The following is a 27,416-nucleotide window of genomic DNA, read 5'->3' on the forward strand; positions in this document are numbered from 1 at the left end:
GGTAGAAATGGAGAATTTTATTCTAAAATTTATATACAAAAGTTAAGGAATAAGATTAGCTAAAACAGTCTTCTTAAAAAAATGCGAAGAATCAGTCTGCTTCATTTTAAGACTTACAGTAGGGCTAAACTATTTCATTTTTAGAAGAAAATATAAGAGAAAATATTTTTCACCTATAGCTTGGTGAAAAGTTCTTAGACAAAATACCTAACATATGATTCATAAAAGAAAAAATTGGTAAATTATACTTCATCAAAATTTAAACTTTGCTCTGCAAAAGACCCTGTTAAAAGGTTGAAAAGAGAAGCTATGTACTTGGAGAAAAGTTTTTTTTTTTTGTCTTTTTGCTATTTCTTTGGGGCCGCTCCCACGGCATATGGAGGTTCCTAGGCTAGGGGTCGAATCGGAGCTGTAGCCACTAGCCTGCACCAGAGCCACAGCAACGCGGGATCCGAGCCGCGTCTGCAACCTACACCACAGCTCACGGCAACACCGGATCCTTAACCCACTGAGCAAGGGCAGGGACCGAACCCACAACCTCATGGTTCCTAGTTGGATTCGTTAACCACTGCGCCACGACGGGAACTCCAGAGAAAAGTTTTGCAAACAATATATATGACAAAGGACATGAATTGGATATATAAAGAAGTTTTAAAGCTCAATAGTAAAATCACAATCCAATTGGAAAACAGGCAAAAAGTATGAAGAGATATTTCACTATAAAGTATATATAGATGGCAAATAGGCACATGAAAAGATATTCAGTTCTACGAGCCACTAGGGAAACGCCAATTAAGACTGCAAAGAGACATTACTGCCTTATTTTTAAATAGCCAAAATAAAAAATAGTGACTATACCAAACACTGGCAGGGATACAGAGAAACTGGTTCTCTCATAAATTGCTGGTGGGAATCTAAAATGGCACAGCCACTCTGGAAAATGGTTTGGCAGTTTCTTATAAATAAAACATACACTTATAGAACAGTCTGGTGACCATACTCCTGGCCATTTACCCAGAGAAATTACTCTTCTGCCCATATAAAAACCATAATGTGACTATTCATAGCAGCTTTATTTGTAACAGCCCCAGACAGGAAACAAAATATTTTTCCTAGATGAATGGGGTACATTTACACCATGGAATACTACCCATCAATAAAAAGGAACAGTTGACACAATTTGGATAGATCTCAAAGGCATTATGCTGAATGAAAAAAAAAAAAAAGCCTGTCTCAAAGGGGCACATGCTACATGATTCCATTTATATAACACTCTTGAAATGACAAAATTATAGATATGGAAGACAGATTAGTGGTGGCCAGGGTTTAGTGATGCTGAGTGGGAGGAGATGGGAGAAATCATGAAGGGTTAGCATGAGGGAGATCTTTGTAGTGGCAGAATAATTTTGTGCTTTGACTGTAGTGGGGTTACAAAAATTCATACATGTGATAATGACATAGAACTATATACGCACATTGTACCAATGTCTGTTTTTGGCTTTGATATTGTGCTATAGTTATGTGGCAAGTAACCATTAGGGTAAATTGGGTGAAGCCTTCCCAGGACCTCTCTATTTTTGCAACTAACTGTGAATCTATAATTATTTCAAAACAAAAAGTTAAAAGAATGATAAAAACCTAAAGAAATAAAATACCTTGTAAATTTACATTGATGATGCTGTCAATTCAAATGTAGGATTACAGAGCAAACCTCACTGATATAACGTTTCAATCTCTATTTCCTCTCACTGAACAACTTGATTCTCAATGACACCATCACAAGTATATACATATTTTTAACAGCACATATCCAGCAGACTCTTTTTTTTAGGGTTGCATCTGCAGCATATGGTAGTTCCCAGGCTAGGGGTCAAATTGGAGCTGAAGCTGCTGGCTTACACCATGGCCACAGCAACAAAGGATCCAAGTTGCATCTGCAACCTATACCACAGCTCATGCCAGATCCCTGACCCACTTCGGGAGGCCATGGATTGAACCTGCATCCTCATGGATAATAGATTCGTTTCCACTGCACCACAATGGGAACTCTTTGTTTTTTTTTTTCCTCCAGCAGGCTCTTGGATAATAATACCAACATTACCACCAACAATGTGATTACTGAAAACAATTTAAGAATTTTGCGGTTCCCTCTTTAAAGTATATCTTTCTAGGGATGTACAGATAATTACTGTAGAATCAGAGTACTTTCCCTCCGGACTGTGTTACTAAAGGCTATACATCTGTGTTCACATGTTTAATTTTTCTTCTTTAGGGATTATCTCTTTAAAATATAATTTCATTTTGCATGATTTCAAGTAAAATCCTCAAAACCAGTCATATTCAGAGAAGCCTGGATTTTATCTCCTCTATTCCCCTCTGTCTATAGGTAATCATTTAAAAAGTTGTATGGTTCATCCTTCTGTTTTAAAATACACATTTGCATACCTATGCATATCTCTATATCCACCCCTTTTTAGGAACTATATGGACTTCATCACATTGAAAATTTTACTTAACTATTTATTCTGGTAACTACTTTCTTATACTACCTTTGACATAAGTATAATACTCCACTGTGTGGGCATACCATATTTTATTCAATCATTTTTCTTTTTTTTTCTTTTTAGTGCCGCACCTGTGGCATATGGAAGTTCCAGGCTAGGGGCCAAACCAGAGCTGCAGCTGCTGGCTTATGCCTCAGCCACAGCAACATGGATCTGAGCCACATCTGTGACCTACACCACAGCTCAGGGCAGTGCTGGATCCTTAACCCACTGAGCAAGGCCAGGGATCAAACCCACATCCTCGTGGCTATCAGTGGGGTTCGTTACCACTGAGCCACAATGGGAACTCCTCAATCATTATTCTATTGATGAGCATTTAAATTTTTTTCTAGTTTTCTGATATAACACTGTAACAAATAGTCATATGAACATATTTCTTGTTTTTGCCATGAATCTTTGGGATATATTTCTAGATGTAAGATTGCTGAACTAAACGATCATTTTTATAGATACACAGATGAAACACTAAAACGGAATGCAGGATTTAAGTTCTGTGAGAATGATCGTGAATTTTTGACCTCTGGGTTTTTCCTCAGGGTAGTGTGATGCTCCACCAGGGGTATGGTCACTGTGGAGATTTGAAAGGTAAGCCTGCTCCATCAGCTCTTGATGGCCTTTGGGCAGTGAACTGAGTCAGGAATGTGGGTGGAAGTGCTGAGCAGGGTACCAAATTACTCCTGAGAACTGTTTTGCTCTCCAGCCTCCCAGGAAATTTCTACCACTTTTTGTGCCGACCATTATCCATCTCTTGATATAACAGGACTCTGTGTGTCCCAGGCATCTTGCTCATTCAATTCATTCACTGTAGAAAGAGAAGATTATTGGGAAAGCTGGGAAAACAGAGACTCAAAAAAATTAAGTCCGTTGCTGTGGCTGTGGCGTAGGCCTGTGGCTACAGCTCTGATTAGACCCCTAGCCTGGGAATCTCCATGTGCCTCGGGTGCAGCCCTAAAAAAAGACAAATAAAAAAAAATTAAGTTTCTCAAATGTCAGAGCTAATAAGTGATGTAGCCAGTTTCAAAGCTTGATTAGAATATTCTGGAAGATAATGGAGTAAAGGTGTTTCTCAGAACTTTTCTCCAAATATCCAGAATTTGGGGTATTTGGAGAGAACAAAAAATAGAGAATTATGAAGCATTTGGAACCCTGAATCATAAAACACCAAATAAGAGAAAGGGGAGGAGAAAGTTTCATGACTTAGCTAAGAGGTTAAAGCTTCAAACTGAGTGATTCCGATGTGTATGTGTGAGCCTGTATATGTGTGTGTGTGAGAGTGTGATGTGCACACAGACTCTGTTTCTTGCTTTTGTCATGCAGAGTACAGGAAATGCTAAGACGTGGGGAGCACAGGAGCCTTAAAATGCTGAGTGAGGTGGGGCAGAGGAGATGGTAGTAATTTGAAAGTTGATGTAAGAAGCAGTGAGGTATTAGATTCTTAGCCCATTTCTGCAGGACAGCTAGGATTTAATCTGTGGAGAAGTGGAATCAGAGAGGGTAGGATGTGGGGCTAGGGAAGGCAGCTATGTCTCGATTTGCTGTAACAGGGAATCAATAGGTGATATCTAAAATGGATAAATCTGGAGATAACAGCACCTGGATATCATTTGGAGACATGGCAGTAAAACCTGGAGAAAAATACACCAAAGTGTTAAAATGATTGCCTAAACAAAAATAAATGGTGAAATTGGGAATAGATAGGAGAATGCCCAATTGTTGATAATCATTGAAAGTGCATGACAGGTACATGAAGAATCATCATGCCATTCTCCTTACTTTTGGATATGTTTGAAAATTTCTATAAATAAAAATTATAAAATCGAGGGCCACTGTTGATGATGACGATGATGATTAAAGCACCATTTGACTTTTGAAGCTGTTGTTCAGGAATACCCTGGTGGCAAAAAAAACCCCCAAAAAACAGAAAAACAAAACCCCAGCAAACCTGATTTGTTCATTCCTGAGTTTAGGTCTCAAGCAATTAAAGTAAGCATGGCAGCTTGAGGTCCTGGAGGAAGCTCTTCTGTCTAGGGCAAAAACTGGAGGATTTGGGAAAGTTGTCCATCCTCCTTGAGCTTCAGACTCCTTCTCTGTAAAATGCAGAGTTTGAACCAACTCCAAAGTCTGTAATATTAGGATTTAACAGGGTGGGAACAGACTGTGGGAATGGAATGGGACAAGCTGGGTGCAAGGGGAGTGTATTAAAATTTCTTTGAGAAAATGAGGGCTAAATGAAAGTGAAGATTTTCTGCTGTCAGAGAATCTTAAATTAAGAATGGCTTCCACTTTCCTTATTTTCTTCTCCAATGCTTTGTAATCCTCTTCAGCCAATTTAGAAGATGCCTCTCTGTGCTCTGGGAGGATTATATTTCAATAGGAGCAACATTTGATTATGTGGAGGAGCTTAGCAGGGACCAGTGAACACCACTGGTGACAGTGACTAATGAAAGAGCAAGGCCGACAGCATGTGAATGGGGATGAGTGTTGTGTGGCTACGCTTCCAGCCTTAGTTAAATCGAAGGGTCCAATTTGGTCTGCTGAACAAACATATTTATTAAGGTTTATTGAACACAAAATTAATTTCGGAGACATTAATCTAAAGAGAACTCGACTGACAGCAACAGTGGTGGTGTTTAATGGAAGACGGAGTGAACAAATGAGCCAGGTCTACCACAGCCCTTCCTTTTGTTGAGGAAATATGAGTATCCTCAGGGTTTTCATAGACTCTAATCCCTTCTTTTGAACAATACAGCCTCCAAATAGACCAAGTGAGCAAAATAGAATCCTGAAGGATGCACAATCTAAGAGATAAATGTCCTGAAATTGCGTTGGCTTCAGGATGAGAAGCCATCTGCTGTGGTACATCTTCTCTTCCTGCTTTGGTGTTCTTTATATATATGCTTGGGTTGGGATTTATTTTATATCAAACTGTAACCTGCCTTCTCACATTGTGGTCCACAGACCAACACTAGCAGCATCCTCTGGGAACTTTTCAGAAATGCGGACTCTCAGTTGCTGGCCCAGATCTGCTGAATTTGAAGCTGCATTTTAACCAGATTCCAGGCGATTTGTAAGCATATTTGATTTTTGAGAGGCTCTGTTTCATCAAGTTCCTGCCTTTATGAAGGAAGAATGAGAACAATCTAGCTTGGGTAGTCCAGAAAACCAAGAACTGTTTGAAATTTCCCCCTCTAAATTAAAAAACTAAAGACTGATGAAGCAAATTTCAAAACAAAAAACAGAAAACAACAACAACAACAAAACAAAACAAAAGTGCATAGGAAAAAAAGTCACCTGTCATCTTGTGAACTCAGTGTAACTACAACGAACATTTTCAAGTGTGTCCCTCCAGCCTTTATTCTATGCATATTATGTGTCATTCAGTCATTTAGTTGAGCATCACTTATTGAGCATCTAGGAGGCACTGGGTGCTGCGGATACAGTGATGAATAAGGCTGATAAGTTTTGCGGGGAAACTAATGTGTAACCATAGAAGGCTTAGCCAGTTCCTTACCGTGGATGGGAACTCTATGGTCTCCCCTTGCCTAATCTCTGCTTTCTTGTCCCCTCCATCTCTTTGGACCTAACCCTCTGGAGACAGTGATGTCTCTTCTACATCTGTCCCCACTCTCCTCATCCAGATACTGACCCTCGAATTCCCCTTTCCTTGGGGTCTGGTTTGATAAGATTAGACAATAACATTTATTGAGTGCTTACAACATGCTAGGCACTGCATTAAGTACTGTGTATGTGTCATCTCTTCTCCTTGCAACAGTCCTATCAGGTATATACTGTTATCATCCCCATTCTACAGTTGCCCAAGGTCACCCAGGCAATCAAACTGGCAATCAAACTTTAGGGCTAGTGTTGAGCTGATATACTGGTTCATGCTAGAGAAGTTATTATGATGGATATTAACTAACACGTGTCTCACGGGTGTCTTTAGTAGGGAACTGCCAGAGAGCAGATAAGATGACTTAGCCCAAAAGAATGAATCTCTGTAACATCTTAATAAGATAGGAAGATCAAGTGGGGTGGAGGGAGGTTAGGAGAGTTAGGAAAATATATACCCTATTTCACATCATTCAGTTTTCCAGTGATCTTATTGCTTTGTTTTGGCTAAGCAGGAAAACAAACCCGAAAGGTTTTCCAGTTGCTGACTCTAAAAGCCCTTTTAGAAATTTGACTTCCTGTAACATTGTATATTAAAAAAATTTTTATTGAAGTATAGTTGATTTATAATGTTCCTTAAATTTCCATTGTACAGCAAAGTGACTCATATATATACATTCTTTTTTTTTTCATGCTGTCTTCCATTATGTTCTAACCCAAGAGATTGGACATAGTCCCCTGTGCTGTACAGTAGGACCCCATTGCTTATCCATTCCAAATGTAATAGTTTGCATCTACTAATCCCAAACTCCCCCTCCATCTCACTCCCGTCCCCCTTGCCCTTGGCAACTACAACTCTTTTCTTTATGTCTGTGATCTCTTGTCTCTTTTAAGTCCCAGCCAGGCAGTTGTTGACCCAGAAACCTCCTATTCGTTCTTTTTTTTAAAATTAATTGAAGAGTAGTTTATTTACAATGTTGTGTTAGTTTCAGGTGTACAGAAAATTGATTCATACACACACACACACACACATATATATGTATATCTATAAATATATCTATTCTTGCTTCTACTCATTCTTTAAGGCTCAACCTGGGGACTTAACTGCTTGAAGGCTTTCATGCCTTACCTAGCCTGAGCTGACTCTTCTTTCCTATCTTCCCATTGCCTAATTATAGGTCTCTGAGTATTTGACTGGTCTGTCTAAGCCTCAGTCCTCTCATCTATAAGATGGGAATAATCACAGGGTCTACATCCTAGGACTGTGGCGGAAGGCTGCAGGAGATATGTTTAGCTCCATAACTAGCATGTGGTAAATACTTAATAATGGTATTTATCCTTTATTTTCATGGTGAAATTTTTAATCTTTTAATGTGCATGTCTATTTCCCCCCTGACTGTTTTTGGGAGAGCAGTTACTCATTTTTATATCTTAAGGAGAAAGGATAGACCCCAAATTGTTCAGTGGAAGTACTAGCAGAAAAGAAAATGAATCAGTGCTCTTATGAGGTAAGAAATTAAGGATTTCTTTTATGATGACATCGCATGCTCTAGAGCTTAGAGGTAGAAGAAGACATTGTTGATGGACGGTGTGAGTAAATATTTTACATGTTTCCAAAGTATTAATGAAAAAAATCCTGATTCAGGGAGTTGCTGCTGTGGCACAGTGGGTTAAGAATTCGAATGCAGCAGCTCTAGTCACTGCTGGAGCATGGATTCAGTTCCTGGCCTGGGAACTTCCATGTACAGTGAGTGTGAGCGTAAAAAAAATAATCCCAATTCAGTAAATGTCCAGTGATCTTGGCTCTCTCTTGGTATTTGTGGCTGTAGCTTGTGGTTCAGTATATTCTTCAGTGTCAGGTATTATGGTTACAGGTTTAAGGAGAACTTGTCACTGGTTTAGGGGAGATTTAGGCTGATCAGTGAATTGGAAAATACCTATAAAAGATTAAAGAATTCAGTAGTAGCTGATATTAGAAGAAAAAAAGCTGTAGAGCAAATTGACAATATTATGACAATAGAGAATGTGTGTGTGTGTGTGTGTCTGTGTGTTTATACACACAAAGATACATCTCAAGTTATGTTCAGCTTAATTTGGGCATAGACTCATCTCAATTTCTAGGGCAGACAAAATGAGAGGACTCTGATAGTTTGGGGCTTAGATCTGCTCTAAAGGGCTTTCTATTTGAAATAAGGGATTTAAATTAATTATAAACAAGGATCTTTTGAGACTATATTAGCCTTTACCTGCTTCCCAGGTTATAGAGAAAGGTCTAGGGTAGCCTTTACCTGAATTTATTTTTTTAAATGAGTTACTTTGCTATAATAAAAAATCCTGGTTAATGAATTTCTTGGGGAATTTTATGCAGATGAAATGTGAACAGAATATAACTACATACTAATTCCACAAATGTCTTAGGTTACTATTAGCAAAGGAAGCCTGTGTTTCTCAAAGGACTAATAATGGCCTAGGACAATGTTAGACCTCTTAAGATTAAGTAATACTTACTATAATCATAATGTTGAATTTCTCCAAGATGCTGAATAATAATTCTGTCTCAGCTTCTGGTTGAACTCTCTGGCCTCTCCTGACTGATAGCAGAGTCTGGGATGGAGAAATCTCCTTCCAGATGGCCATTGTGATCCAGCATCTGCAGCCTCTGAAGGCTGAGGTCATGCTCATTTCTCCAACTTCCTGTTTCAGAAAGAACTATTCTTGGCTTGAAGTTAGGCTGCATGCCTAAGCTTTGTTTCTCCTTAATTTGCTTTTCCTAGCTGCATAATATTTGGTTGCAACACTAAATGACCAATGGGACGTAATTTATGGTCAGAGTATGCCACCTGGGCCAATTCCACCATGACCACCCCACTTTTCAGACTAATCAAGATTCCCAGATGACCCTATGAATGAAAAGGCACCTTAGGCAAGTGGCCATACCCACAGTCAGCCCACCAGTGTCCTCTCTGAGATTTGGCTTCTGTTCTGTTCTAGTCTGAAGAGGAATGCTTTTTTCCATTTGTCTGTCATCATTCATTCTTCACCCATTCACTCATTCCAGGCACCTTCACAGGTTTTAGGAATATGAATGAGTTTGTTTTCAATGAGTTCATAAGTAAACCAGAAAGAAGACCCTTACAAGCTAGTGTGACTAGTGCGCTGTCAGGGGTTTGTACATATGAGAGGGCTTGGTGATATAATCTTTAAAGACTTCTTGGAAGGTTAACTAATCTCCTGGGGCTCTTGGGGGGAGTTAAGAACTATGGATTTGTCCCATTTGCTCAATGGCAACTCATTGGTGAGTGGGGTGGGCAGAGAGAACAGTTAGAAATATTTTCAGCTGCATAATGTATGACATTCTCTGGTGTAGAATGTGTGGTCCAAGATAGAATTTTGAAAGTGATGCTTTTTGAAAATGGTGTGATATTGTGGTAGGATGTTTTATAGTGAGGAGAATTTATGAACATTTCAGGTATTTTTTATCTGCAATCATCTTGTGACTCTTGGGGCAATGGTTAGGCAAGGACCTATCTCTGTCTATGACATGTCAGCCTTACAGATGTAACTCACTGAGTAAACCTTCAGAAGGGGTGTCTTTGACCTTGACCTTGTGAGGTCAAGGAGAGACTGGGATAGGAATAATTCTTTAAAGTGATCGAAGGAATGAATTTAGGAACTTCTCCAACCTGGCTTTTATTCCCAGGTCTTCTACTTAATTTGGGCATGTTTCTTAACTTCCTAAACTTCAGTTTCCTTTATTTGTAAAATAGAATAAACCTGCCTCAGAGGTTTGTATTGGGGAATTAAATAAAGTAATACAGGTTTGATTGGATTCTCTCATAGCAGACTCTCAGCTGAGGATTGATTGAAATGATTTATTAGGGAACAGACCTAGGGAAAAAGATTGCTTTTATGTAAGAAGAGAGGCAGTTCTATACATTTATTTTACTCAGTTCCTCACTGATTTGAAATTCCATCCTTTAAATATACAACCCCCTATTTTGTTTCATTGATTATTCCATTCATCATTGTTTTAATAACTATAGATTTATAGTACATTTAATATGATAGAATGAACCCTCCTTAATTGCTGGCATTTAAAAAATATTCTTCCTATTCTTACACATTTATTTTCCCAGATGAACTTTAGAATGATTTTTATCAAGTTAGTAGAAAAGTTACCTAGGAATTTTGATTGACATTTGTTCAATTTATAGATTTAGAGAAATGACATTTTTGCATTTTTAATCTTCCTATCCAAAAACATAGCATCCCTCTCCATAATTCCTATGTTCTTTTAGATTCTTTAGCACAATGAAATTAAAAATTTTTTTAAATTTAATTTTTATTTTATATTGGAATATAGTTGATTTATAATGTCTTGGTTTCAGGTGCACTGCAAAGTGATTCAGTTATACATATACATATATCCATTCTTTTTTCAGATTCTTTTCCCATATAGTAGGTTGCTATAGAATATTGATAGTGTTCCCTGTGTTCTACAGTAGGTCCTTATGGATTACCTATTTTACATACAGTAGTGTGTATCTGTTAATCTCAAACTCCTAATTTATCCCTCCTCTTGCCCCCACCTTTCCCCTTTGGTAAGCATAAATTTGTTTTTGAAGTCTGTTGAGTCTGTTTCTGTTTTGTAAATAAGTTCATTTGTATCATTTTTAGATTCCATTTATAAGTGATATCATATGAAATTTTTTTCTCTGTCTGACTTCACTTAGTGTGATAATCTCTAGATCCATCCATGTTGAATGCAAATGGCATTCTTTCCTTCTTTTTTTTTTTAGCTGAGTAATATTCCATTGTATATATGTACCATATCTTCTTTATCCATTTCTCTGTTGATGAACATTTAAGTTGCTTCCATGATTTGGCTATTATAAATAGTGCTGCAATGAACATTGGGGTGCATGTGTATTTTTGAATTATGGTATTCTCCAGATAGATGCCCAGGATTGGGATTGCTGGATCATATTTTTAGTTTTAGAAGGAAACTCCATACTGTTCTCTGTAGTGGTTGCACCATTTTTAATCGCCACCTCATGGTGTAGTGGTTGCACCATTTTTAATCGCACCAATCGTTCTGTTTTCTCCGTACCCTCTCCAGCATTTATTGTTTGTAGACTTTTTGTTGATGGCTATCCTGACCAGTGTGAGGTGATACCTTACTATAGTTTTGATTTGCATTTCTCTAGTAATTAGTGATGTAGAGCATCTTTTCATGTGCTTTTTGGCCATCTGTATGTTGTCTTTGGAGAAGTGTCTGTTTAGATTTTCTGGACATTTTTTGATTTGTTTGTTTTTTTGATAGTGAGTTGCATGAGCTGTTGTGTATTTTGGAGATTGATTCCCAATTGCTAATGAAGTGTCTTCTTTTGCAAATATTTTTCTCCCGTTCTGTGGGTTTTCTTTTCATTTTTTATGGTTTCCTTTGCCGTACAGAAGATTTTAATTTAGGTCTCATTTGTTTGATTTTGTGTGTATTTTCATTACTCTAGGAAGTGGAATAAAAAAGATATTGAGATATTGCTGTGATATATGTCAGAATGTGTTCTGCCTATGTTTTCCTCTGAGAGTTTTATAGTATCCAGTCTTACATTTATGTCTTTAATCCATTTTGAGTTTATTTTTATGTACGGTGTTAGAACATGTTATAATTTCATTTTTTTACATGTAGCTGTCCAGTTTTCCCAGCACCATTATTGAAGGGACTGTCTTTTCTCCACTGTATATTCTTGCTTCCTATTTCATAGGTTAGCTGACCATAGGTGCATGGGTTTATTTCTGGGCTTTCTATCCTGTTCCGTTGATCTCTATTTCTGTTTCTGTGCCAGTATGATACTGTTTTGATGACTGTAGCTTTCTAGTATAACCTAAAATCAGGGAGCCTGATTCCCCAGCTGTTTTTCTTCCTCAGGATTGCTTTGGCTATTCAGGTCTTTTGTGTTTCCATAGATTTAAATTTTTTTTGTTCTAGTCCTGTAAGAAACACCATTGGTAATTTGATAGGGATTGCATTGAATCTGTAGCATAGTCATTTTGGCAATATTGATTCTTGGGTAGCATAGTCATTTTGACAATATCAATTCTTCTAATACAAGAACATGGTATATCTTTCCATCTATTTGTGTCGTCTTCAATATTTTTCATCAGCATCTTCTAGTTTCCAGAGTATAGGTCTTTTGCCTCCTTAGGAAGGTTTATTCCTGGGTATTTCATTCTTTTCAATGTGTTAGGAAATGGGATTTGTCCTTAATATCTCTTATTTTATTTTATTTTACTTTTTTCTTTTTGTTATTTCCCCAAAACAAATTTTTTTTTCTACTGTACAGCATGGTGACCCAGTTACACATACATGTATACATTCTATTTTCTCACATTATCATGCTCCATCATAAATGACTAGACATAGTTCCCAGTGCTACACAGCAGGATCTCATTGCTAATTCATTCCAAAGGCAATAGTTTGCATCTATTAACCCCAAGCCCCCAAACCACCTTACTCCCTCCCCCTCCCCTTTGGCAACCACAAGTCTATTCTCCAAGTCCATGATTTTCTTTTCGGTGGAAAGGTTCCTTTGTGCCCTATATTAGATTCCAGATATAAGTGATATCATATGGTATTTGTCTTTCTCTTTCTGACTTACTTCACTCAGGATGAGTCTCTAGTTCCATCCATGTTGCTGCAAATGGCATTATGTCATTCCCTTTTATGGCTGAGTAGTATTCCATTGTGTATACATACCACTTCTTCCTAATCCAATCATCTGTTGATGGACATTTGGGCTGTTTCCATGTCTTGGCTATTGTGAATAGAGTTGCAATGAACATGCAGGTGCATGTGTCTTTTTTAAGGAAAGTTTTATCCAGATATATGCCCAAGAGTGGGGTTGCTGAGTCATATGGTAGTTCTATGTATAGATTTCTAAGGTACCTCCATTCTGTTCTCCATAGTGGTTGTATCAACTTACATTCCCACCAAGAGTGCAGGAGGGTTTCCTTTTCTCCACATCCCCTCCAGCATTTGTTATTTGTGGACTTATTGATGATGGCCATTCTGACTGGTGTGAGGTGGTATCTGGTGGTAGTTTTGATTTGCATTTCTCTAATAATCAGAGATGTTGAGCATTTTTTCATGTGCTTGTTGGCCATCTGTACATCTTCCTTGGAGAACTGTCTATTCGGGTCTTTTGCCCATTTTTCAATTGGGTGGTTGGCTTTTTTGCTGTTGAGTTGTATAAGTTGCTTGTATACTCTAGAGATTAAGCCCTTGTCAGTTGCATCACTGGAAACTATTTTTCTCCCATTCTGTAAGTTGTTTTTTTGTGTTCTTTTTGGTGTCCTTTGCTGTGCAAAAGCTTGTCAGTTTGATGAGGTCTCATTGGTTTATTTTTGCTTTTATTTCTGTTGCTTTGGGAGACTGACCTGAGAAAATATTCGTAAGGTTGATGCCAGAGAATGCTTTGCCTATGTTCTCTTCCAGGAGTTTGATGGTGTCTTGTCTTATATTTAAGTCTTTAAGCCATTTTGAGTTTATTTTCATGCATGGTGTGAGGGTGTGTTCTAGTTTCATTGATTTGCATGTAGCTGTCCAGGTTTCCCTGCAAGATTTACCAAAAAGACTGTCTTTTTCCCAGTTTATGTTCTTGCCTCCTTTGTCAAAGATTAATTGACCATAGTTGTCTGGGTTTATTTATGGGTTCTCTATTCTGTTCCATTGGTCTGTCTGTCTGTTTTGGTACCAGAATATCTCTTTTTGATCTTTCATTGTTGGTGTATAGAAATGCACAAGATTTCTGTGTATTAATTTTGTATCCTGCAAATTTACCAAATTTGCTGATGAGTTCTAATAGTTTTCTGTTAGCATCTCTAGCATTTTTTTTTGTTTTGTTTGTTTGTTTTTGTTTTTTTGGTCACCCCATGGCATGTAGTGTTCCCAGGCCAGGGATCCCATCTGAGCTGCTTTTGTGACCTACGTCACAGCTCGGGCAATGTTGGATCCTTTAACCCACTGTGCTGGGTCTGTGATTAAACCTGAGTCCTGGTGCTGTAGAGATATCGCCAATCCTGTTGTGCCACAGTGGGAACTCTTCTAGGATTTTCTATGTATATTACAGTGACATTTTACTTTTTTTCCAGTTTGGATTCCTTTTATGTCTTTTACCTCTTTGGTTGTTGTGGCTAGGACTTTCAAAACTGTGCTTAATAAAAGTGGCAAGAGTGGACATCCTTGTCTGTCATTCCTGATCCTAGAGGAAATTCTTTCAGCTTTTAATCATTGAGTGTGATGTTAGCTGTGGGTTTGTCATATATGGCCTTGATTATGTTGAGGTAAGTTCCCTCTAGGCCCACTTTCTGAAGAGTTTTTTTTTTTAATCATAAATTAGTGTTGAATTTTGTCAAAAGCTTTTTCTGCATCTATTGAGATGATCATATGGTTTTTATTCTTAGTTTGTTAATGTGGTATGTCATACTGATTGATTTGCATATATGAAAAATCCTTGCATCCCTGGAATAAATTCTACTTGATTACGGTATATGATCCTTTTAATATATTATTGAATTTGGTTTGCTAGTATTTTGTTGAGATTATTTACATCTATATTCATCAGTAATCTTGACCTGTAATTTTATTTTTTGTGTGTTATCTTTGTCTGGTTTTGGCATCAGTATGATGGTGGTCTCATAGAATGAGTTTGAGAGTGTTCCTTCCTCTCTGAAATTTTGGAATAGTGTCAGAAGGCTAGATGTGAACTCTAAATGTTGGATAGAATTGGCCTATGAAACTATCTGGTTCTGGACTTTTGTTTGTTGGAAGTTTCTTTTTTTTTCAAGCCACACTCTTGGAAGGCAGAAGTTATAAGTTCCTGGGCTAGGGATTGAATCCACTCCATAGCAGTGGTCTGAGCCACAGCAGTGACAGTGTTGGAGCCTTAACCCTCTGTGCCACCAGAGAACTCTTTTTGTTTGTTGGAAATTTTTAAATTACAGTTTGAATTACAGTGCTTGTGGTTGCTGTGTTCATATTTTATATTTATTCCTGGTTCTGTATTGGAAGATTGTACCTTTCTAAGAATTTGTTCATTTCTTCTAGGTTATCCATCTTACTGGCATGTTGTTACTTGTAGTAGTCTCCTATGATCCTTTGTATTTCTATGGTATCAGTTATAATGTCTCCTTTTTTGCCTCTCATTTTACTGATTTGAGCCCTGTCTCTTTTTTCTTGATGAGTCTGGCTCCTTTAGCACAACTTTATTGTTTTATTTTTATTTTTGATTTTTAGGGCCTCACTGGTGGCATGTGGACATTCCCAGGCTAGGGGTTGAATGAGAACTACAGCTGCTGGCCTACACCACAGCCACAGCAAAGCCAGATCCGAGCCACCTCTGTGACCTACACCACAGCTCATGGCAATGCCAGATCCTAAACCCACTGAGTGAGGTCAGGGATCGAACCTGCAACCTCAGGGTTCCTAGTCGGATTCGTTTCTGCTACACCACAATGGGAACTCCTCCTTTAGAACAACTTTGTAGTTTTAATCTTATAGATCATGTATCAGTTTGTGGGATTTATTTATATGTACCTTATATTAATGTGAGTGGAATCTGTTTTTATATTGTATTTTCTAAGTGAATTAGATTTTTTTCTTGGTGTATAAGAAATCTGCTGCTTTTCTGCACTTATTTTGTTGTCACTTTATTGAATTTGCTTATTAGCAATAATTTTTCAGTTAATTTTCTTATATTTTTGAGGAATGCAATGACAGTATACACAGATAATGGGAAAAATGCTTTCTCATGTAGATTATTAATGCCTTTCATTTTACTTTTTAGTTTATTTTTAATCAGAATGCTAATGTTTCACCATTAAGCAGGTTTCAAATTATTGGTTTTGTGTATGTGCACATTATTAATTTTTATTGTTTTTTTTAAGGCCACACTTATGGCATATGGAAGTTCCTAGGCTAAGGGTCAAATCAGAGCTGCAGCTGCCAGCCTATGCCACAGCCATAGCAATGCAGGATCCAAGCCACATCTGTGATCTACATCACAGCTGATGGCAACACTGGATCATTAACCCACTGAGCAGGACCAGGGATCGAACCCATGTCCTCATGGATACTAGTCAGGTTTGTTATACTGCTGAGCCATGATGGGAATTCCTACATTATTAATTTTATTGAAGTTCTAAAAAATCAGGATATTATGCTTTTTGGAAACCTCTCATGATCATCACACAATTTCCCCCTTTGATTCATTAATATGAAGAAATAGAGTATTAGATTTCTTAATTTTGTACTGTGCTTACCTTCCTGGAATAAATCCCACTTGAATTAATTATTAAAATATCCTTAGATTCTATTTTCCATTATATTTAGACTTTATATGTATGTTTATAAATATTGGAGTGTTTTTTCTTAAAAAGTTATCATGGCCAAGTTAATATATCAGCACTATGTTAGTGTCTTTAAAAAAAATGAAGATATGTTCGTACTTTCCTTGTTCTCTGATATTTCCTAAATAGCATATGAGGTTTGATTTTGAAATAACTCATCCTTGAAACAGTTTAAAACTGTCACTATTTTGAGGAGGGGTTTCTTTCTGACAGTTTTCCCAGTTTTGATCTGTGGAGACAGGAGAAAGTAATTATTTTTTAACTTCTCTTATCAAAGGGAGTTGTCCACAATCACGTTAGCCATTAACTGAACCTAGAATTGGCTCTTCAGGGAAGCTATTTCCTTTTCTTAGGAGAGGACACCAGGGGCATCTATAGCCCTGGATGGGAAGTTGGTGGACTGACTTTTTAAGGCCACACTCATGGTCATACCCCGCCCCACACTTGAACTTCATTGAGGAGAGAAAGCAGAGCAGGGAGAGGGCTGGGTACTCAAATCCTGTCCCTACTTTGCCCTCCCTGCCTTCTCCTCCTAGGAGAACTCTATATTCACCCAAAGGTTTTCATATGTCTCTTAAAATCTCCTAATTAAAATCCCACAGGTCCAATTCTTCCTGTCTCCTTGTCTTTCAAATGTCCTTTCCTTCTATGTTCCTTATTCAGTTAGGGGCATCTCTACCTACTCAGTTTCTCAAAGCAAGAACTTGTGCTTTATCCTAGATCATTCCTCCTTCCTTACATATCCCATTTGATGCATTGACAGTATCTCTCAAATTCATCTCTTTCTCATCATCTCTGCCTTACTCCAGGCCCTTAAATCTGGTCACTTCATTATTGCATTTTAGCCTTGCCATCCGTCTCTTACTCTCGTCTTGTGCTCTGGTGTGCTCCCACTCATCAAATCTCCTTCTACCAGAGTGATATTTCAAAAAATAATTTTGGTTTTTGTCAAAGTGCTGTATATACTTAAAAATATCAAATACAAGTCCACACTTACTAGTCTGCATTTTTTTTGTCTTTTTTAGGGCTGCATGTGCGGCATATGAAGGTTCCCAGACTAGGGGTCATATCGGAGCTGTGGCCTCCAGCCTACACCACAGCCATAGCAACACGGGATCCAAGCCATGTCTGCAACCCATGCCACAGCTCATGGCAATGTCGAATCCTTGACCCACTAAGCAAGGCCAGGAATCAAACCTGCATCCTCATGGATGCTAGTCAGATTCATTTCCACTGAGCCATAACGGGAACTCCAGTCTGCATTTTATTTAATCGAAAAGCTTTGAATCAGGAGTTTCTATCATGGCTCAGTGGTTAATGAATCTGACTGGGAATCATGAGGTTGTGGATTCAATCCCTGGCCTCGCTCAGTGGGTTAAGGATCTGGCATTGCCGTGGGCTGTGGTGTAGGTTGCAGACGCAGCTCGGATCCCATGTTGCTGTGGCTCTGGCGTAGGCTGGCGGCTACAGCTCCAATTAGACCCCTAGCCTGGGAACCTCCATATGCCTCAGGGTGTGGCCCTAGAAAAGACAAAAAAAAAGAAAAAAAAAAAAAGGCTTTGAATCAAAACCACAGTGAGCTATCCTTCACACCTGTTAGAATGATTATTATCAAAAAGACAACTAACAAGTGTCCATGAGGATGTTTCTATGTTCTACCTCCAGAGAGATTTTACCACACAAAGTAGTTGAAATGTGTGTCCTCTTTAATGGCTCCATGTAGCTGACAAAATAAAGTCCAAACTTCTTTAATGATCAGCCCTGCCTGTACCTTTTTCCCTTGAGATCCTCACCCTTTGCTTTTCCAGGATGTCCTTTGAATGTCTCTCTCTGTGCTTTATCACATTAGGTTCTACTCAGTTTCTCTACTTTTTTGGTGAGCTTGCTGAGGGCTGGGATTGGCTTCTGTTTTCCTGAAATATTATAGGAATTCACTATTGAATAAATGTAAACAAAACTACTGTAACTTTTGTTTCTTTGGCTGGTCACCCCAAAGTATGATTTGTTAAAGAATTGCTCCCAGTAGAATTTACCTACAGAGGAGAAAAGCTGGACAGGGAAGGGAATGAAGTGAGGCAAGAATGTAATTTTAGGTGAAAGTAGTGGCCTCAGCCTCATCCTGTAGGGAAACTATAGAGTATAAATTATCCCTCAGTGTTTTGTCCAAGCTTCAGGCAAGAAAGTTGGTTTTTCATAATCCAGAACCACCAGTCACAGGCTAAGTTCTGTTCTGAGGTAAGGAAACTAACTACCTTAGTTGGTCTTAGTTGGTCTAGGACTGTCCTGGTTTTAGAATTAAAAGTCTCATGACCCAAGAAACAGTTCAGCTGGGGCAAGGATAGTTGGCAACACTATCAGACACTTCTAGCTCTGTGTTTGTAGGAAAAGTGACTTTAGTAGCCCAAAGGAAGTCCTTGGAAGAAACAGTTGCAGCCATTAGAAGCTGTGGTAGGCAGAATGATGACCCCCCCCCCCAAAGATGTCCACAGCCTAATCCCCAAAACTGTGGATACTTTGTCTTAGATAGCAAAAGGGACTTTGTAGATATGATTAAATTAAGGATCTTGAGATGGAGAGATTATCTTGGATTATCCAAGTGGGTCCAGTATAATCACCAGGATCCTTTAAGTGGAAGAAGGAGGCAGGAGAGTAGGAGGAGATGTGATGACAGAAGCTGAGATCAGAATGATGCCATTGCTGGCTTTGCAGAGGGAGGCACAAAGCAAGAAATGCGGGCAGCCTCTAGAAGCTAGAAAAGGCAAGAAATAGATTCTTCCCTAGAGTCTCCTAAAGGAATATAACCATGTGACACATTGATTTTAGCCCCGTGAGATGTATTTTGTACTTCTGACTTCCAGAACTTTAAGATAATAAGTGTGTGTGTATGTATGTGTATGTATTTTTGGTCACACTCATGGCATATGAAAGTTCCTGGGCTAGGGATCAAATCCGACCTATAGCTGCAACCTACGCCACAGCTGCAGCAATGCTGGCTCCTTAGCCCACTGTGCCACAGCAGGAACTCCTAAGTACATGTTGTTTTAAACCACCAAGTTTGTGGAAATTTGTTTTAGAAGCAATGGGAAACTAATGCAAAGGCAAAGGTTTATTGAACTGGGTGGAGGGGGTGTCCCAACAATATCTACTCCCTCCACGTGAGAAAACTAAATCAGAGAGCTAACACTTTAAATCAATAGTTGACAAATTAGTTAACTATCAAACTGTGAAAGTATGGCATAGTGGTTAAGCTGTGGGATCTGGAATTTGCTACCCATTGGTTAAGTCTTGGCTTTGGGCACTTTTTAGCTCTCTGACCTTGGCGTGTTAGCATACATATTTCTGACCTTCAGCACCTCTGTAAATGGGGATAATAATAAAACACAAGAGCTGTTCTAAGGATTAAATTAAATGAACATGTGAAGTGCCTCATATACAGTAAAATCTCAATGCAGATATTACTGGTAGCACTGGGGAAATCCCATATATGTTCAGCTGTTAAAATCTAAATACAGCATGAGGTAAAAGTCAAGCTTGGTGACTATTAGGGATTAAAATCACTTAACATGTCCAGAGGGTACAGTGCCAGAGTTTGTGTTTATAATCTTATAGACAGTATGTACATATGAGAGTTTACTTCTTACCACAGTGAGATTATATAATGCTGAGTCCAAGTATAAAACATGTTACAGTATTTTAAATTAGTTAAAAGAGGGAGGGAGTTGTTGAATAATGTACAGTGGGCTTCTTTGATGTTTAGCATTTTAGCACTTTTTCAATCCACCGTTTGTTTATTTAAGGGATGGCTTTTACCTTCTTTCTAGCTCTTTTCCTGAGATCTTTGTTAAGACCATTGTACTTGGGCCACCTTCTCTTCCCAAGGTTATCTGGGGGGTATTTTCCCAGCCCTTTGATATGCTAAGCAGCCATAAATGGGGAGAGTTTAATAAACAACCATTATGTTGCTATTGGAAGTGTCAGAACTGGTATAACTAGTAATTTTGTAGTAGTGAGTGAAGTTCACCTATAACTAGAAAGTCACTGAGTGTCTCAGATCAGCTTCAGCTCAATCTAGAAATGGGGCCCTACAGACTCTTTTTCTTATGAAAGTGCCTGCTATTCAGATGGGCGGTTACCCGAGGTTTTTAATTGTCTCTCTAGGATGATGGCTAAAACTCAAATCAGCTCTAGCTCATGTGTGTGGACTTTTAAAGAGGACATCAGGGAAGCCAAAGTTGTTGATTATACTGGGGGGTAGCAACCATCCGGAAGTGGTGTATCTGTATCTGCCCTGGCCTCCCTCTACCTAGGACACACAATGCAGAGCTGTCGAGTGTCCCAATAGGGCTTTCTTCTATATTTCAGGGATGTCACTGGTTTGGGCTGGATCTCTTTTAAATGTGGTGCATTTTCTCCGTGGGCAAAATGGTGGCAGAGATGAGGCTGAAACTGAGTGTGAGGGAGGAGGTCTTTGGCAGGTCAGAGTCCCAGGGGGCTGGCCTGGTGCTTGATGAAGAAGGGAGTGGTGTAGGAGGGCTTACTTTGCTCTGAGGCTTTGCCAGCTCCTGGAAATGCAAAAACCCTCCCTGAGGAGGACCAGTTAAAACAACAACCAGAGACATCAGTCATGGGGTGATTTTAAGGCCAAAGGGAAAGTATTGAGATGGAAAAAGAAGGTGGGCAGCCACAGAAGCTCAAACCACTGCCTCCTCTCCCAGGGCTTTGTTGTGCAGCCTCCAGCCACCCTCCACCCCTCTTTCGGCTGCCCTGAAGCCTGCCTCCCACACCTTTGTTCGCCAGATGAACTGCAGTGTCTGTGCCTCGCCTAAGGCAGGGCCTTTCAGGGATAGAGCTGTGTTTGTCTCCACTGTGTGTTGAACTTGGCAGGTGCAGTCACATTTCCATCCAAGCCAAACCACCACCTTTCAGAAGAGAGGGTTGGGCTTGGAATCCACGGCTTGGGGCAGGCCCTGTGTCCGACCACTGATGGTTGGAAGTAGACGTTGTCCTTCTCCAGTTCCCATGCCAGCCTGAGGCTGGTAATGACTGGGAAGAGAAGAAACAGGCACTGAGGGCTGGAAGTCACAGGAGGAGGCTGGACTGTGGTGGGAGGTTGGAATGAGGGTAGCTTCCTGGCCAGAGGTTCAAGCAGCCCCAAGAGTCAACTATTGCTTTGAAGGAATAAGCAGTTATTGGCTATGTGGATGCCATCTGTGTGAATACCTTAGTGCACTGAGTCAACTGGAGAATGAGGTCCTGTTTCTCAAGAACCAGCCTTCCTAGCAGAAAGCACTGGGAGAATGATGGGTCCATTCAGGAGGTGTTTCTCCCCAGCCCGGTTTTCCCATCACTGCTGGCACAGCCTCCCTCCCATCTCTGGTAGCTCCCAGCAGGACCACTGCTCCACCTCCACATCCTCCCCATGGGTTTACAGAGCTGGCGTTCTCATTTCATTACTGGAAACTGAAGTCCTGGGCCCTTGTGTGAATAGCTTGTTTTTTTCCTCTGCTGGATGTGTGACCCTCTAGTGATTTGCCCTCTCTGTGACTCTACTAAAACTCTTCTAAAAGACCCAAACCAGCACACATAGCCCAGACCAGCTCACTGACAACCACTGACCATTCAGTCTCTGGAGACCTGCTTTCCTCTGAATTTGGCAGTGGCTGTGGTAGAGACACAAATTTAGGCCACAATGATTTCTCAGACATGTTTTCAGCTTTAACTGAATCAAATGAAGGAAGAAGGAGGATGTGGAAGAAAAAGAGTCCAACCTCAGGTGCCCCACCTCCACCATTGGCTCTACTGGAAAATCCTAAGGGGTTACCAGGCTGGTTGGACTAGTCTCTGTGTGTTTTGTGTGTTCTGGATTGCCAGCAGCTGGAATGCTTCCATAAACAAGAGATGTTATGATTTGGTGTGTGAATTTGCTTTTTCTCCCTTCTCCTTTTTTTTTTTTTTTTTTAATCTCCTTTTTCTGAATATAAAGCACGATTCAGATACTCAGGATTATCTTCCTTCCTTCTCTCTGAATCTCCTTCTGAATCTTCTTCTTCTCCCCACCTTTATCCCACACACTCCTTTTGCTTCTACTAAGAGACAGCTTGTTGGGGGTCTTTAGTAAGCTACTGCTGTATTTCTGGTGGTTACAACACCTGTGAGTCTTGCATTTCCTCGAATTTAACCATGCTCTTCCTCTCTCATTGCTGAATCTTCTCAACCTGGATCATTGTTTCTCATCACATTGGGTAGCTCACTTTTTCCTCCAAGACTCATTTTAAAGATGAGTTCCTCCTGAAGCCTTCCTCTTCCCCAATGGCCAGAGAACAGACCAAATGCCTCTCCTTTCTGCTTCTGTAGCATCTTGTATCTTCTATGTCAACATCACAGCATTGTATTGGTTCAGTGTTTGTGCCAATGGTTTCTCTGGTGGTGGTGGGGAGTCTCACCTTCTTATAATCACCAATAGCCTAACCCTAAACAGTCATACAGCCCAGATTCGAAGAGTGTGTCTTCTCCAGGGGTAATTCCAGAGCCCCTGCTGTAGTCATCCTTCTAGACTGTTAGTTTTGGGAGGGAGGAACCAAGTCTTCCCTTATCACTGGACCCTTGGGCTGAAGTGTGTTAAATGCTCCATAAATATTTATTGAATGAATGACTGGATGAATTGATTTCCTTAGAATAACTGACACTGGCTCAAGTTTGAAGACTCTACTGAATAATGGAGGGATAACAGGGGAGAAAGAGTGAATATACTACAATCCCTAGAATGGCTGACAAAGTTTTATATAGAGACAGGTCCTAACATAACTAATCCTCTCCCAAGTCAGGATCTTCACTGAAATATTCTGGGGAGAGGCAAGAGCGAGAGCCAGAGAGAGCAAGAGCAGAAGAGAGAGCATGCCTAGGTAGCTGCTGGTCTTTATTTCATTTCTATTTACTGCCACTAGAGGATTAAAATGGAAATAGTTGTGATAGTTTAAACCTCTTCTTTCTTGATATCTGTTTCAGGCAGCTTCAGAGAGGCCTCTTAATTCTAGAGAATTATGTAGCAGAAATGTATGCTATAGTTAAAAGAGAGTTTAAAGATGGCATCATAAAATCAGGATCTTTTTCTTTTTTTAGTTATCACTGTCATCACTAACATAGTTTTTAAAGTTTTTATGTCTAATCACTTATGATAGAGAATGATAATGTGAGAAAAAAAGAATGTATACATGTATGGGTAACTGAGTCACCATACTATACAGTAGAAAAAAATAAATAAAAGGTAAAAAAAAATTTTTAGTAAGTAAAATTGATTTATAATGTTGACCAATTTCAGCTGCACAGCAAAGTGACCCAGTCATACATATATATAAACATTCCTTTCTTATATTATCTTCTATCATGGTCTATCCCAAGAAATTGTATATAGTTCCTGTGCTATACAGTGGGGCCTCATTGCATATCTATTCTAAATGTAATAGTTTGCATCTACTAACCTCACACTCCCAGTCCATCCCACTCCCTCCACCTTCCCCCTTGGCAACCACAAGTCTGTTCTCTATATCTTTGAGTCTTGATGTTTTGTATATAGGTTCATTTTTGCCATATTTTATTTTATTTTTTAATTTTGGGGGGCCACACCTATGGCATATGGAAGTTCCCCGGCTATGGTTCAAATTGGAACCATAGCCACCAACTATGCCACAGCCAAGCAATGCCAGATCTGAGCCTAATCTATGATCTATGCCACAGCTTGAGGCAACACCAGATCCTTAACCTACTGAGTGAGGCCAGGGATTTAACCCTCATCCTCATGGATGCTAGTCAGTTTCTTAACCTGCTGAGTCACAATGAGAAGCCCATTTTGCCATATTTTAGACTCTGCATATAAGTGATATCATATGGTATTTGTCTTTCTCTTTACGACTTACTTCACTTAGTATGAGAATCTCTAGTTCCATCCATGTTGCTGCAGATGGCATTATTTTGTTCTTTTTATGGCTGAATAGTATTCTATTGTTTACATGTACCACATCTTAATTAATTCCTCTGTTGATGGACATTTAGGTTGTTTCTATGTCTTGGCTATTGTGAATAGTGCTGTGAACATAGGGGTGTGTGTATCTTTTTGAATGGAAATTTTTTCTGGATATATTCCCAAGAGTGGGATGGTTTATGCTAGTTCTTCTTGTTTTTTTTTTTTTTTTTTTTGCTTTTTAGGGCTGCACCTGTTGTGTATGGAGGTTCCCAGGCTAGGGGTCTAACGAGAGCTACAGCTGCCGGCCTACACCACAGCCACAGCAATGCAGGATCCGAGATGTGTCTGTGACCAACACCATAGCTCACAGCAACTCCAGATCCTTAACCCACTGAGTGAGGCCAGGGATCAAAGCCGAAATCTCATGGTTACTAGTTGGATGCATTTCTGCTGTGCCATGATGGAAACTCCGGATCATATGCTAGTTCTATATTTAGTTTTCTGAGGAACCTTCATACTGTTTGCCATAGAGGTTGTACCAATTTACATTCCCACCAACAGTGCAGGAGGGGTCCTTTTTCTCCACACCCTCTGCAGCATTAATTATCTGTAGACTTATCAATTATTTATTTAGGTCTATCTTCTTGATGAGTCTGTCCAGAGCTTTGTCAATTTTGTTTACCCTTTCAAAGATCCAGCTTTTGGTTTTATTGATTTTTTATATTGTTTTTTAATCTCTGTTTTATTGGTTTCCTCTCTGATCTTCATGGTTTCCTTCCTTCTCCTGACTTTAGGTTTTGTTTGTTCCTTCTTTTTTAAAGGTAGGTGGTAGGTAGGTTTTTGATTTGAGACTTTTCTTCTTTTTTTGAGGAAGGCCTCTATCATTATAAACTTCTAAGAACTGCTTTTGCAGATTAGATTTTGTGTGATTATATTTTCATTGTTTATTGTTTCAAGATATTTTAAAATTTCCCTTTTGATTTCTTCATTGACTTATTGGTTTTTTAGTAGCATGTTATTTAGTCTGCACGTAGTCATTTTTTTTCTCATTTCTTTTCCTGTAGTTGATTTCTAGTTTCATGCCATTGAGGTCAGAGAAGATGCTTGAAATAATTTTTGTACACTTAAATTTGTTGAGGTTAGTTTTGTGCCCCAGTATGTGGTCCGTCCTAGAGAATGTTCCCTGTGTACTTGCAAAGAGTGTATATTCTGGAGTTTTTTTTTTTTTTTTGGATGTAATGTCCTTAAAATTAAGGACAATGAAGCCTGACTTTTCTGTTGTGTCATTTAGGATCTCTGTTGCCTTATTGATTTTCTGTCTAGAAGTTCTGTCCATTGCTATGAATAGGGTGTTAAAGTCTCCTACCATTATTGTATTGCCATCAATTTCTCCTATAATGTCTGTTAGTATTTGTTTTATGTATTTAGGTGCTTTTATTTTAGGGGTATATATATTAGTAAATATAATATCCTCTTCTTGAGTTGATTGTTTTATCGTTAAATATTGTTCTTCTTCATCTTTCTTTATGGCCTTGTTTTAAAGTCTATTTTGTCTGATATGAGTATTCTGACTCCCACTTTCCTGTCATTTTCATTCACATGAAATATATTTTTTCATCCTCTCTCTTTCAAGTTAGATGTGTCTCTTGCCCTCAGGTGGGTCTATACTAGGCAGCATATTGTAGGCTCTTGTTTTTTCTTATCCAGTCTGCCACTTTATGTCTTTTGATTGGAACATTCAGTCCAATGATTTTTAAGGTAATTTTTGATAAATATGTATTTGTTGCCATTTTAAACCTTGTTTTCCAGTTGATTCTGTGTTTCTCCTTTGTTCCTTTTTCTTTCTTTTTTTTGGTTGGGCTATTTCCTTTTATCTAATGTTTGTGTCCTCTTTTTTGTCTTTTGTGAATGTAATGTTTGGTTTTCACTTGTGGTTGCCCTGTTTTTCAAGTCTGTGAACCCATTTTATATTTGCTTGCTTTCTAGTCATAGTCACATAGGCTCAAACACATTCTAAAAAAGAGTCTTAATTTTTTTATGCTCTTTCCCCACATTTTATGATTTTGATGTCCCTTTTTACATCTTCATGTTTATCCTTTTGCTATTTCTTGTATTTATCATCATCACTTCCACAAATAGTTTTTTTTCCTTTTGATCTGTATACAGACTTATTTAAGTGATTAATTTCCAATTGTGATTTCTTCCATCCTGCGTATCATCTTACTTCTTTCTTATTTAGAGGAGACCTTTCATTATTTCTTTTAGGATAGGTTTAGTATTGCTGTATTCTCTTAGTTTTTGTTTGGGAAATTAATTCTGCTATTTTAAATGATAATCTTGCTGGATAGAGTATTCTAGGTTGTAATTTTTTTCCCCTTTTAGGACTTTGAATATTATCTTGCCAATCTCTTCTGGGCTATAGCGTTTCTGTAGAGAAATCAGCTGATAGCTTTATGGAAGTTCCCTTGTAATTAACTCTTGGTTTTTCTCTTGCTGCCCTTAGAATCCTCTCCTTATCTTTAACTTTTTCCATTTTTATTATAATATGTCTTAGTGTGGGTTTATTTGGGTTCAACTTGTTTGGTGCCCTCTATGTGTCTTATATCTGAATATCTGATTCTTTCTTTAGATTTGGAAAGTTTTCAGACATAATTTCTTGAAAAAAATATATATATTTAAATCTGTTCAAACTTACATTTTTTATTATTAATTTTTTAATAGTTATTTCCCCAGTACAATTTTTTTCTACCATACAGCATGGTGACCCAGTTACACATACATGTACACATTCCATTTTCTCACATTATCATGCTCCATTATAAGTGACTGGACATAGTTCCCAGTGCTACCCAGCAGGATCTCATCAAATATATTTT

At 38.7% G+C, this 27,416-nt stretch overlaps 1 protein-coding gene across 12 annotated transcripts in view; it reads left to right on the forward strand.

The window, feature by feature from the left end:
- CTNNB1 (catenin beta 1) overlaps positions 1–27,416 on the forward strand; it is a 405,454-nt gene that overhangs the window by 49,650 nt on the left and 328,388 nt on the right. Inside the window, exon 5 of one of the 12 annotated variants that reach the window (XM_084987099.1) lies at positions 3,101–3,149. The exons of the other annotated variants lie outside the window; for them this stretch is intronic. The gene's annotated coding sequence lies outside the window, so the exon portion shown is untranslated. The remainder of the gene's footprint in view (positions 1–3,100; positions 3,150–27,416) is intronic. 12 annotated transcript variants of the gene reach the window in all.

This window comes from Sus scrofa, chromosome 13 (assembly GCF_054392235.1).
Source record: "Sus scrofa isolate SSC_HxYL_T2T_F1_AM1 chromosome 13, Sscrofa_HxYL_maternal_Yorkshire_Landrace_v2.0, whole genome shotgun sequence".
Classification (NCBI taxonomy): domain Eukaryota; kingdom Metazoa; phylum Chordata; class Mammalia; order Artiodactyla; family Suidae; genus Sus; species Sus scrofa.